This window comes from Spinacia oleracea, chromosome 6 (genome assembly GCF_020520425.1).
Source record: "Spinacia oleracea cultivar Varoflay chromosome 6, BTI_SOV_V1, whole genome shotgun sequence".
Taxonomy (NCBI): domain Eukaryota; kingdom Viridiplantae; phylum Streptophyta; class Magnoliopsida; order Caryophyllales; family Amaranthaceae; genus Spinacia; species Spinacia oleracea.
The window spans coordinates 22,008,773-22,018,943 of record NC_079492.1 but is presented as its reverse complement, the minus strand read 5'-3'; the positions used below and the strand labels follow the sequence as shown (position 1 = coordinate 22,018,943).

The following is a 10,171-nucleotide window of genomic DNA, read 5'->3' as shown; positions in this document are numbered from 1 at the left end:
TTAACGAAATGGTACTGAAATAGTATTGAATGGTACTATTTTTTTTTTTTTTTTTATCTTTTCCTACTACCACCTTTGCTTATTTTGTCATTTAGTGAGTGTTATGTTTTGCAATATATAACCGATAGCCGCATCGACGAGCCCAACTCCACCATATACGAGATAGTGCTACATCATCATTTTTTCATGAAAATAAAATAAATAAAAAGAGGGTAAGAGTCTCTATTATATAAGCCAAAAGCGGAGAGACAATTCGGTAACACCACTTTTCGTGTCCCCAATCAAAAAGATGAAAATACCCTCTGATTTCATTGTTTATCGCTGCTTGTTGAGTCTCTCACCCCTTCTCCCTTTCCCTCACCAAACAAGAGCCATTTATAGGGTATACTTCCTCGCCATCGTTCCTCACCATCGCGTCTCAATTGCCTCCATCCTCAACCGTCCCAGTGGCGGCGTCTCCCTCGGTAGCCAAATTGTCGTCATCGGAGGGTGGGTTCCTCACCTATCTCTCTTCTCTCAAATCTGAATCGTTTGAAACAAAGTTGCTTGAATGGTTTCCATCTCTCCAAATTTCAACTTCTTGGGTTCTAACTTCTACTCTATCTCCGATATCAAATCATTACTGAATAACAATATCTCCTCTCTCTAAATCCGACTCAACAATGTCCGATTTGTGTTCTTGGCTCCACAGCAGGATCGTCGAACCCCATCTCCAATTTTTACGCAGGTATTTATATGTGTGTTTTTCTACTCATTTTCCTCAAAATTTGGACCTTTTACTTTGATAATCTACAATTATTGTCACTTTCTGAAGTGGGATTTCATTATCTAAGTCAAATTGTAGTTTTAAATGCTTATTTGGTTTCATTATCTATGTCAAATTGTAGTTTTAAATGCTTATTTAATTTCATTATCTATGTCAAATTATAGCTCTAATTTGGGTACAATATAATTTTATTTTTATTTATTTCAATTGAAATGGGTTACAGAGGTGCAGAGCCTAAGCAACTGGCGTTTTCATCAGCTCTTAGTTATATGTGGTATGTTGCGTTCATTTCATTTCAGCCTTTTAGAATGGATAAATCAACCATGGTGGTTTTTTTAATTTGAATTTGATAATTCATGTAGTACGGAAAAATATTGTTCCATTACTTTAAAAAATTAAATTAGTAGTCAATTTTGTTTTTGTTTTTGTATAAAGTATAAATTAATGTTTAATACAACTAAATCTGAACTTCAATTAAACTTTTAACCTGTTGTTCAGATGTAGCACAATCTCCGTCTTCTTCAGCTTCCACTGGATCAACTCCAGCTACTTCAGGTAACAATTGAAGGAAATAATGCCCTTGGTCCAAGTATGCATTTAATGTTAAGTCTAATAAATGCGGTTCAGTATTAAGTAACAAGTTAATAATTCAGTGAGATCAAGTGAGCTGAATGCCTAGCTAGATGCCGCTTCAGATCAAGTGAAATTAATGATATTAATCCACAGCTTACTCTTGACTGAACCCGTAGGGTCACATAAATAGTACGTAAACGGATCAAGTATTTAATGTCATTAAATACTCCATTTATGGATATTCGGAATCGACGGATCTTGGTTTTAGTGGGAGCTAAGATCGTCAAAGGCAAACAATGAATACTCCGGAAACGATGATATTGCCGGAAACGGAAATATGGATCGTATCGGAAATATAAATATTATCCAAGTCGTAAATGTTTCCGGAAACAGGAAACATGGTACGTATCGGAAAATATTATCGGAAATGGAAATATTGCCGGAACCTGAAATATTGCCGGAAACGGAAATATTGTCGGAATCGGAAATATTGTTTTCTCGGAATTTAATTTTGATTATTATAATTATTATAAATTTTAATTTATACTAATTATTTTACTAAAATTAAACTTCCTTGGTATCATATACCGCTTGAGGTTCTTACTTCGGTAATAACTCAAACAATGGAAGCTAGGATACACTAATGACCTACAAGTGGGAAATTAGGCATGGCAATGTTACATTAGTTGTAGTGTCATCTAGTTTGTTTTAAGTCCTTTCAAAGGCTGGAACTTAATGGCTATTTTGTTCCATAATCGGAATACCTAAATTTCTGTTTTCAAACACAGAAAGACTCACATTCAAGAAAAACAAAAACAATGTTTGTTTGTTTTTTGAATGAAATGGTCATTTACGGGTTGAATCAATATGCTTGATTAAAACAAACAACTCTTTAACAATAAGAACTTTACTAGGTTCAAATCAATCTCTTGATCTGAGTTCCGTAAACCTTTAGCATTGTTGCTTAGACCATGTCAACAAGTTAACATTCAAAAACTCTATTTTGATGAACTTTTGAAAGTTGATTGATTACTAGATCAATTTAAGACAACCTAGTCTTACTTGTTGAAAGTAACAAAAGATATGAACTATTGTTAGAACCCCTAGACAATAGAGTTCAAAGCTAAAGAAAGATTTTATGACTTTGTTACACCTAAATTTGAGTGAATATTGGTATGTTTACTCAAAGTGATATAAGTTTGAATCTGTTTGTCTAGTTCAAAGATTCAGAAGTATAAAATCCACATGGCAAGAAATCATAAAGATCTAGGATAGATCATGTTGATGATTACTTGAGAACAAAAATGATCATCAATGATTGTGTGTTGTAATTTCACGATCTAGCTCCATAAGATATGGCATATCTAAGTTGGAATGATCGAAGTCAATCAGTACTTGATTCGATCAATGATGAATCATAAAGAACTTTCCTATAATTTCTAAAAACAAAATGCTCAACTACCACCAAACTAAACCTAATTCGTCAAAGCTATTGAAAAGTAATTTCCGAATATCTTTTCATAGTATGTCTAAAGAGTTCCTAAACTCAGTGGGAGCTTAGTGTTTGTTATTCAACAAACTAAGGCCCAAGTATAGATATATGTTTCATTATGATTTATTCAAATGAGACACAAGAGAATTGTTTCTACCACGAAATTTTGAGAACATAATGTTTGTTTGCTCGAAATGATGTCCTTTTGGAGATTCGTTTCCAAAATGACAAGTGGGAGAAAATAGACCTCGAAAGTATTCGAGGCGAACAACAAACATAAACGGACATTCCGGAGGCTTTTTGAAGTTCTTCAGAAAATCCGAACACTTATCTTTAAGGACTTTAGAAGTGGCTTTAAAGAATAGACATCTCTTAGAAGACTTTACAAGTGTTTCAAAGAGAACAGAATATTCAAAAGACTAACAAGTGGCTATTGATATTCTATTGTTTGATGTTCTATACCCTAGTAGGCATGGAGTTCAGGTCACTGAAGCTATGCCATTCTTCTATTAGATAGTGAAGAAACCTACAACTTGCAGTCAAACTATTATCACGTAGATTAATAAGCTTGTGACTTGTAAGAAAGCTATGACGAAACCCAGATTCCCTAAAATGGTTAGAGGCCATATATAGACTCAAATGTTTTAGATGGTTAAAGGCCATTAAACAAAATCAATGTTTTGATGACAAAATTGAAAATTTGTTGATTTGCAAGAATGGTTTACATCTATTGTTTGCAAATTGATTTTAAGGATAAAAACCATCGAACATGGAATTGTGTTCACACACAAAGCTAGATTTGTTGCTAAAGGATACAAGCAAATTCACGACGTGGATTGTGTTAAAACCTCATGCATAATCATAATGCTCAAGTCTATAATTCAAGCAATGATTGCATATTGGTACATATGGCAATTGGATGACAAAACGTATTCCTCAGTCAAATGTTGGAATTAACTATGTAAATGGTATGTCATAGGATTTGTGGATCCAAATAAATGCTTGAGAAGGAAAGCTAGCTTATGAAATCTAAGTACAGATTTGAGCAAGCAATTGGGAATTAGAAATGTGTTTTAGTGAAGCTAATAAGTATTTTATTTTCATAAAATGTACATGATTCTTATAGATATATAAGAAGTTTAGTGGGAGTACGTAAAACTTAATTGGTCCTATGTGTATCACACACATATCTCTCTATTGTGAAATAACATTCAAATGTTAATGACTTAGATTTTAAATTATTCATCAATGATAGACCAAGGCGAAACTTAGTACATATTGGGTATTAAGATCTATTTACAAAGATCTTATAATATTGTTTTGGATTAAGTAATGACATTTACTAAATCAAACACGAAAGACTCCATTGGAGATATTCGACCCATATGAAATGTTTGAACTATGCATAAACATTTACTAAGTTAAACATCAAAGAGTCTAAATGAGATTCTTAACCTATATTATATGTCAAAGAATTTAGCTGGAATTATTATCTACTGAAACTAGATAGCTAAAGTTACATGAATAGAATTTAATTGGGAATTATTCTGCAAAAGAATTTATCATGTATGATATAATATGAGGATCGCCAAAAATGTATCGTATGACTTTAGGCATGACGAACATATACCAATCTCTATTGATCTAAGTAAAGATCAACTAGATTGAGATCAAGGAAAACTTATGGTACTTGAAAAGGTACATAAGAATAGTTCTTGATTCAAGGAAATAAAGATATGCTAAATATTGATGCTACACGCATAAACACTGGCAAAGGATCAAGCAACATTCCTTTGGAGTTAACCATTGACAAAGACGAGCTAAAGAGCATCGTGTTTTCAAATGGCAACATGGATTGGAGACCATGGGTTGTTGCGTGGGAAATTAAAATAATAATTTCTATGTTCTAAGATATAGTTGGAAAGTCTTCCACATATCTATGAACTGCTTGGATAGGTAAATCTAAACAAAGCATCACTAGCAACCTATACAGTTGAAGTAAAAGTACTTATTGCCTAAGAAGCAATAAAACAGGGTTGTTTATGTTAAAGAGTTCTTCATTGAACTTGGGTAGATCACATATCTGCTGACTTAATAGTTCTTCATTGCAAAATGCGTAGAACCACTATTTAAGTAAGAAAGACTAGATCACATAAAAAATAAACTCAAAAGATGTTATCATCCTATCTCGAAAAACATTCGATGAAAGGGATATTAAGATTGGCAAAGCATGATAACTAAACCTATGCAACAAGTGAGAAGCAACACTCACATTGTAGCACTGGAAATCAATCATAGCTTTGAAATCCATGAACTGTTTTAAAGATGGGTTAGAGGCCCATGGTTGTAAAACGTAGGGGTTGAACATATATCATATATGAAATGTATTTTCATATTCCATTTAATCTTGGTTTAGTATTAAATGATGAGTCCCTTCAATTTGACGAAATATTCAAGATAGACTGTCAGGACCAGTCCTGTGACTAAGAAATGTCTATCAAGTGAACTTGAATGTCAAAAGTTGAAAAAAGGTCCTTGGTCGGAGTTTTCTATAAAGATGGACGCATAGAAAACGTTAGACGACTAGAATGCAAGATGACTAGTAGTTCTGTTTCTTGAACTATGTGGACATGACAATGTCATAATCATTTGCATAGATACTTACTTTGGGAAGATTAGTATCGGACAGACCTATGAAACTTTACTGTAAAAGATGAAAATCTGTCAAAAGTAAATTTCATTAAAATTATTAGACACTAATCCTCAATATCTGAGTGATTTGAGATTACTTGTTTAAGAACTGCTTACTTTGACGTTGTCAACCGTCGCACCGTAAAAGGAGGCTACAAAGGCGACGCTCAGGTAATCAACTATCAAACGAAGTGTAATGTCAAGATCGCAAGATTGAGATTGTCCTCCTATAAATCGGGATGAGATGCTAAAAGTTGTACAAGGCCACTCGGAGAGCTGTAAACTGTAAAATGCATGGCCGTGCTCAGATGAATCATAGGCTATGATTATCTGTTTATTTGATCAGTTGAACTCTGAAACCGAGAAACACCTCTGGACATAATAAGGATGACAACTCTTACCTTATGTTCAAGAGCAAGCATCAAGTGAGAAAGGAATTAGGAAATGCACACTTGTTCCTAAGGACAAGTGGGAGACTAAAGGAAATAATGCCTTTGGTCCAAGTATGCATTTATTGTTAAGTCTAATAAATGTGGTTCAGTATTAATTAACAAGTTAATAATTCAGTGAGATCAAGTGAGCTGAATGCCTAGCTAGAGGCCGCTTCAGTTCAAGTGGAATTAATGATATTAATCCACAGCTTACTCTTGACTGAACCTGTAGGGTCACACAAATAGTACGTAAACGGATCAAGTATTTAATGGCATTAAATACTCCATCTATGGATATTCGGAATCGACGAATCTTGGTTTCAGTGGGAGCTAAGATCGTCAAAGGCAAACAATGAATACTCCGGAAACGATGATATTGCCGGAAACGGAAATACGGATCGTATCGGAAATATAAATATTATCCAAGTCATAGATGTTGCCGGAAACAGGAAACATGGTACGTATCAGAAAATATTATCGGACATGGAAATATTGCCGGAATCTGAAATATTGCCGGAAACGGAAATATTGTCGGAATCGGAAATATTATTGGAATCGGAAAATAATTCCGGAAACGGAAATATTAAATATTTATTCGAAACGAAAATTAATTCAGGAATCGGAAATATTAAATATTGTTCGTATCGGAAATAAATTCCGGAATCGAGAAATTAATCGGAAGCGCGTCGTACGAATTAACATCAGACGAGACTTGCTAGACGAAGGCCCAGCACGAAGCCAGGCCCGCGTCCAGCAAGCCATGCGCGCCAAGACAAGGCAGCCAAGGCCACGCCAGGCCCAACGCAAGGCCAGGCCCAGCAGGCCAAGGCGCGGGCACGGGTGGGCTGCGAGCTGCGCTGCTTGCGTGGGCCGCAAGGCTTGCGTGGGCTGTGCGGCAAGCTCGCTCATGTGTGTTTGTGTTCGATACAAATCCTAAATCTAATGGGATTCGTTCAATGATTAATTCCTAATCCTAATAGATAGATTAGTTAAAAAGAGTTTTAATAAAATTCTAATTAAGCTAATTAGTATTCTAATAGTATTCCGATTCTCTTTCCATATCCCTATAAATATGTGGCCTAGGTTCACAATTTAATAACGAGTTTTAAGTATTCAGAGTGACATTTTGAGAGCACAATCCAGTCATATTGTTTCCCATATTAGCCGAAATTCCTAGTACTTTCAGGGCGATTCTAGTTGGTCAATCTTAAAGCGGATCTGGACAAGCTGTGGACTTTCTACGGAAGGACGACACTTGGAGTCCTAAAGACTTGTTCTTGTTCGGTTCGGGCGCAGCTAGGGAGGGCACGCTACAAAGTGTATGCGTTCTAGACTAATTATTGGATTATATGCAATTAATTTGAATCCTGGCATATAGGTTTTTCCGCATAATTTATGTTGTTCATATGTATCATAACCTAACAACAATAAAGTTTCCATTTTTGTCCTCTTTCAATTTTGAATGTTAGTCTAATTTTAGTTTTGTCAGTTAAGAGTTTAATATTAGGGTTGTGCAACTTAACTAATTGCAAAATTAAGTGCTTTTTGCATTAACATCTTAATACTATGTCCAATTTAGGGTACAAAATTAACAGCTTTTTGCATTAAATAGATGGTGGTTGCTGGTAGTTGTGATTTTGTGAATCGGGTTGATTGAGTTACTATCATGAATCATGATTGTACTTAATGAAGTGATTTGTTCTTGGATTTTTTTCCATATGGATTTTTTTTACCAAGAAGGGTGGTAGATTTAAACTCAAGTTACGAGATAGGAGGGAGCATATGATTAAAACTCAAGTTACAATAAATGTTTGGGCAAGAAATTAGATTTTAGCTTGAGTTGGACCTTATTGGTTATATTTTTGTTTGTTCTGGCATATAAAACTTTGAATTGTTGTGCTGAAAATTATATGCTCCTTGAACCGTTTTTTAATGGTGTCCCATTAGGAGGTCCTCCTAGGCTTAGAGCCGTGTACTATGTTCAGGCATATAAATTTGCATTATACCGAAAAGTCCATCTTGAACAGCTAAAGTTTTAAAAACTTTATACCAGGTCCACTTTCTCTTCTGATCTTACAAATGACCGAATGGACCACTAATATGGAGTTTATTTGGACCAAATGGAGCAATTCCCGGCTCTTAAAGAACCAAATAGTCGAAGAAGAAACTGATCAAGATGGAAAAGTTTTGTTTGGACCAATCAATGGCCCTTCAGTTCTGAGCGCAAAACCAACCCCAGGAATGCCAATTGTGGATGATTGGGATTGCTTGAAATCAATGGTAACAACATATAATCGGGTAAAACTATCCTGCAATTTATTTATCTTTGTAGTTTCCTTTGTGTAAAGAAGAGATTCAAATTTATACCGATTTGGTGGTTTCCTCTTTGTATTTGTTTGTCTTGGTTTACAAAAATTCATGATGCTCATATTCACCGTATTGAGTGGATTCATGATATTCTTTCATATCCATATTTGTTTATCTTAACATGTGTTGAGGTTTTAATAATCTATGTAGAATGCATATTCTACAACAGTTTTGTATTGGTGGTTTACCTGATGCTTACTATTTGTGCCACCTTTTGACTTCATCCGGCTATGTAGAAGGCGTTAGGCCTGAATTTGTTTACTAAACACATCATTCATGGTTTTTGGTGTTGATTTATATGGATAATATTGGCATGATGCCCTGTCAATGTTCAAATTTTTTATAGAAATTATTAGTGTGTTTATTGGTCAGTTCAAATTTGAATAAGACGTCAAACACACTATGGAAAATAAGAGCAAATTCTTCAAACTATAGAAGAGTTCATTTGTTTTGTTGTTCTCAATTTAGTTAGAGGACCGGAGATAGCATTTTTTTATTGCAATGGCCGAGGTGGTTAGTTTAGATTAATAGTTGTTGTCACACTTTTACTAAGAGCACTATTTGAAGAACGATGAATAAAGACTAGCTACGATTCTTTTCTTCTCACTGCCCCCTGGTTAGGGCATGTCAGTGCTTCACTCCTGAATTGGTTTCATTCTTTTATTTGTGTTTGTTTGTTTCCTTCTTTTTTTTCTGTGGCTCTTAAAATTTGAGATTTGTTGATTTTCTTTGGTGAACATTTTCTTTTCCACAGGGATATACCATTGGAAGCATGCTTACACAAAGTACCAACAGATCCATTAGAACGTGGGTCTCAATTGCCAGTCAAGTGGCGATCACGGTTGGATAAAACTCCTTAGGGGCCGCCTGGATCAGATGGAATGGAGAGTAAAAATTAGGGGAGCAGAAGTTATGGGCTGAAATGATAAGCCTGGATTGAGGTTAGATTGTAAGGCCCATAATTTTCCCCCTCCACAAGGGTATAATACATTACCCTAGCCCCCCCTAGTGTAACAATTACTGGAGTAAAAATCTGACGTTCTCTCCTCTCTCATGCTTCGTATATTTGCCATCTCTCTTTCTCTTCCATTTTTCGTCTTTGTCCCCTCATATTCTCTCTCTTCCTCCATTGAAGCTCTCATGTACTAATGACAAGGGTAATTTATTTTTAATTTATCTATTAATATTTTGCTATTTTACAAACAATAACTTTCTTTTCAAATTCTTTTACCCAGAAATTATCTTACTCTCCTGTTGATTTGATGAAGTTTGCATAGTACAATTGATTTCTCATCTGGATATCATCAACACTTTTCGAATCTTATGCAAAAGTAACAGATTCAGTAATTTATTTATTTATTTTTTTGTTGAAAATTCAATAAATTACCGAACAAAAAAAAAAGAGAAAAACTAATTACCCTTGCAAATAGTACTGACATACCAAACCAAGTACTTTGAAAAAATCATCCCCCAAACTAGTCCCCGGTTGTATTTACTCTCCTAAAATTCTCCCCCATAATCACTAACTCCGATCCAGGCGACCCCTTAATGGTTAAAAGACTTCGAGCCTGGGGTTTATGGAAAAACAACTCCTAAGGACTTCAAAGCTGACTATAAGCACTGGAAATGTATTGTTGCTGATTCATATATGTATGGTAATGGCATTCATTGGTCGTCGGTGAGAAATGTGATGGACATGAGAGCTATATACGGAAGGCAAGTTCTTATTACTTTGCTTTAAAATTTATTAGGTTAGTGAAATTTGTAAAGTTGACAGGTCTCATGCTAGGAAATGTATCCTGATATTATTCCGTATTTGATAGTTTGAACAGTAAATGCAATATTAAGTAT

At 34.8% G+C, this 10,171-nt stretch overlaps 1 long non-coding RNA gene across 6 annotated transcripts; it reads left to right on the top strand.

The window, feature by feature from the left end:
- The first annotated feature begins 256 nt into the window (after positions 1-256).
- LOC130462447 (uncharacterized) lies at positions 257-9,722 on the top strand. 6 transcript variants are annotated; one of them, XR_008922672.1, is made up of 6 exons: positions 257-727; positions 990-1,040; positions 1,265-1,321; positions 7,140-7,272; positions 8,007-8,251; positions 9,075-9,722. It is a non-coding gene; the product is annotated as an uncharacterized lncRNA (long non-coding RNA). The 6 variants fall into 6 exon arrangements; XR_008922674.1 differs by having other exon boundaries at positions 7,131-7,272; XR_008922675.1 differs by having other exon boundaries at positions 1,265-1,355.
- The last annotated feature ends 449 nt before the right edge of the window (positions 9,723-10,171 follow it).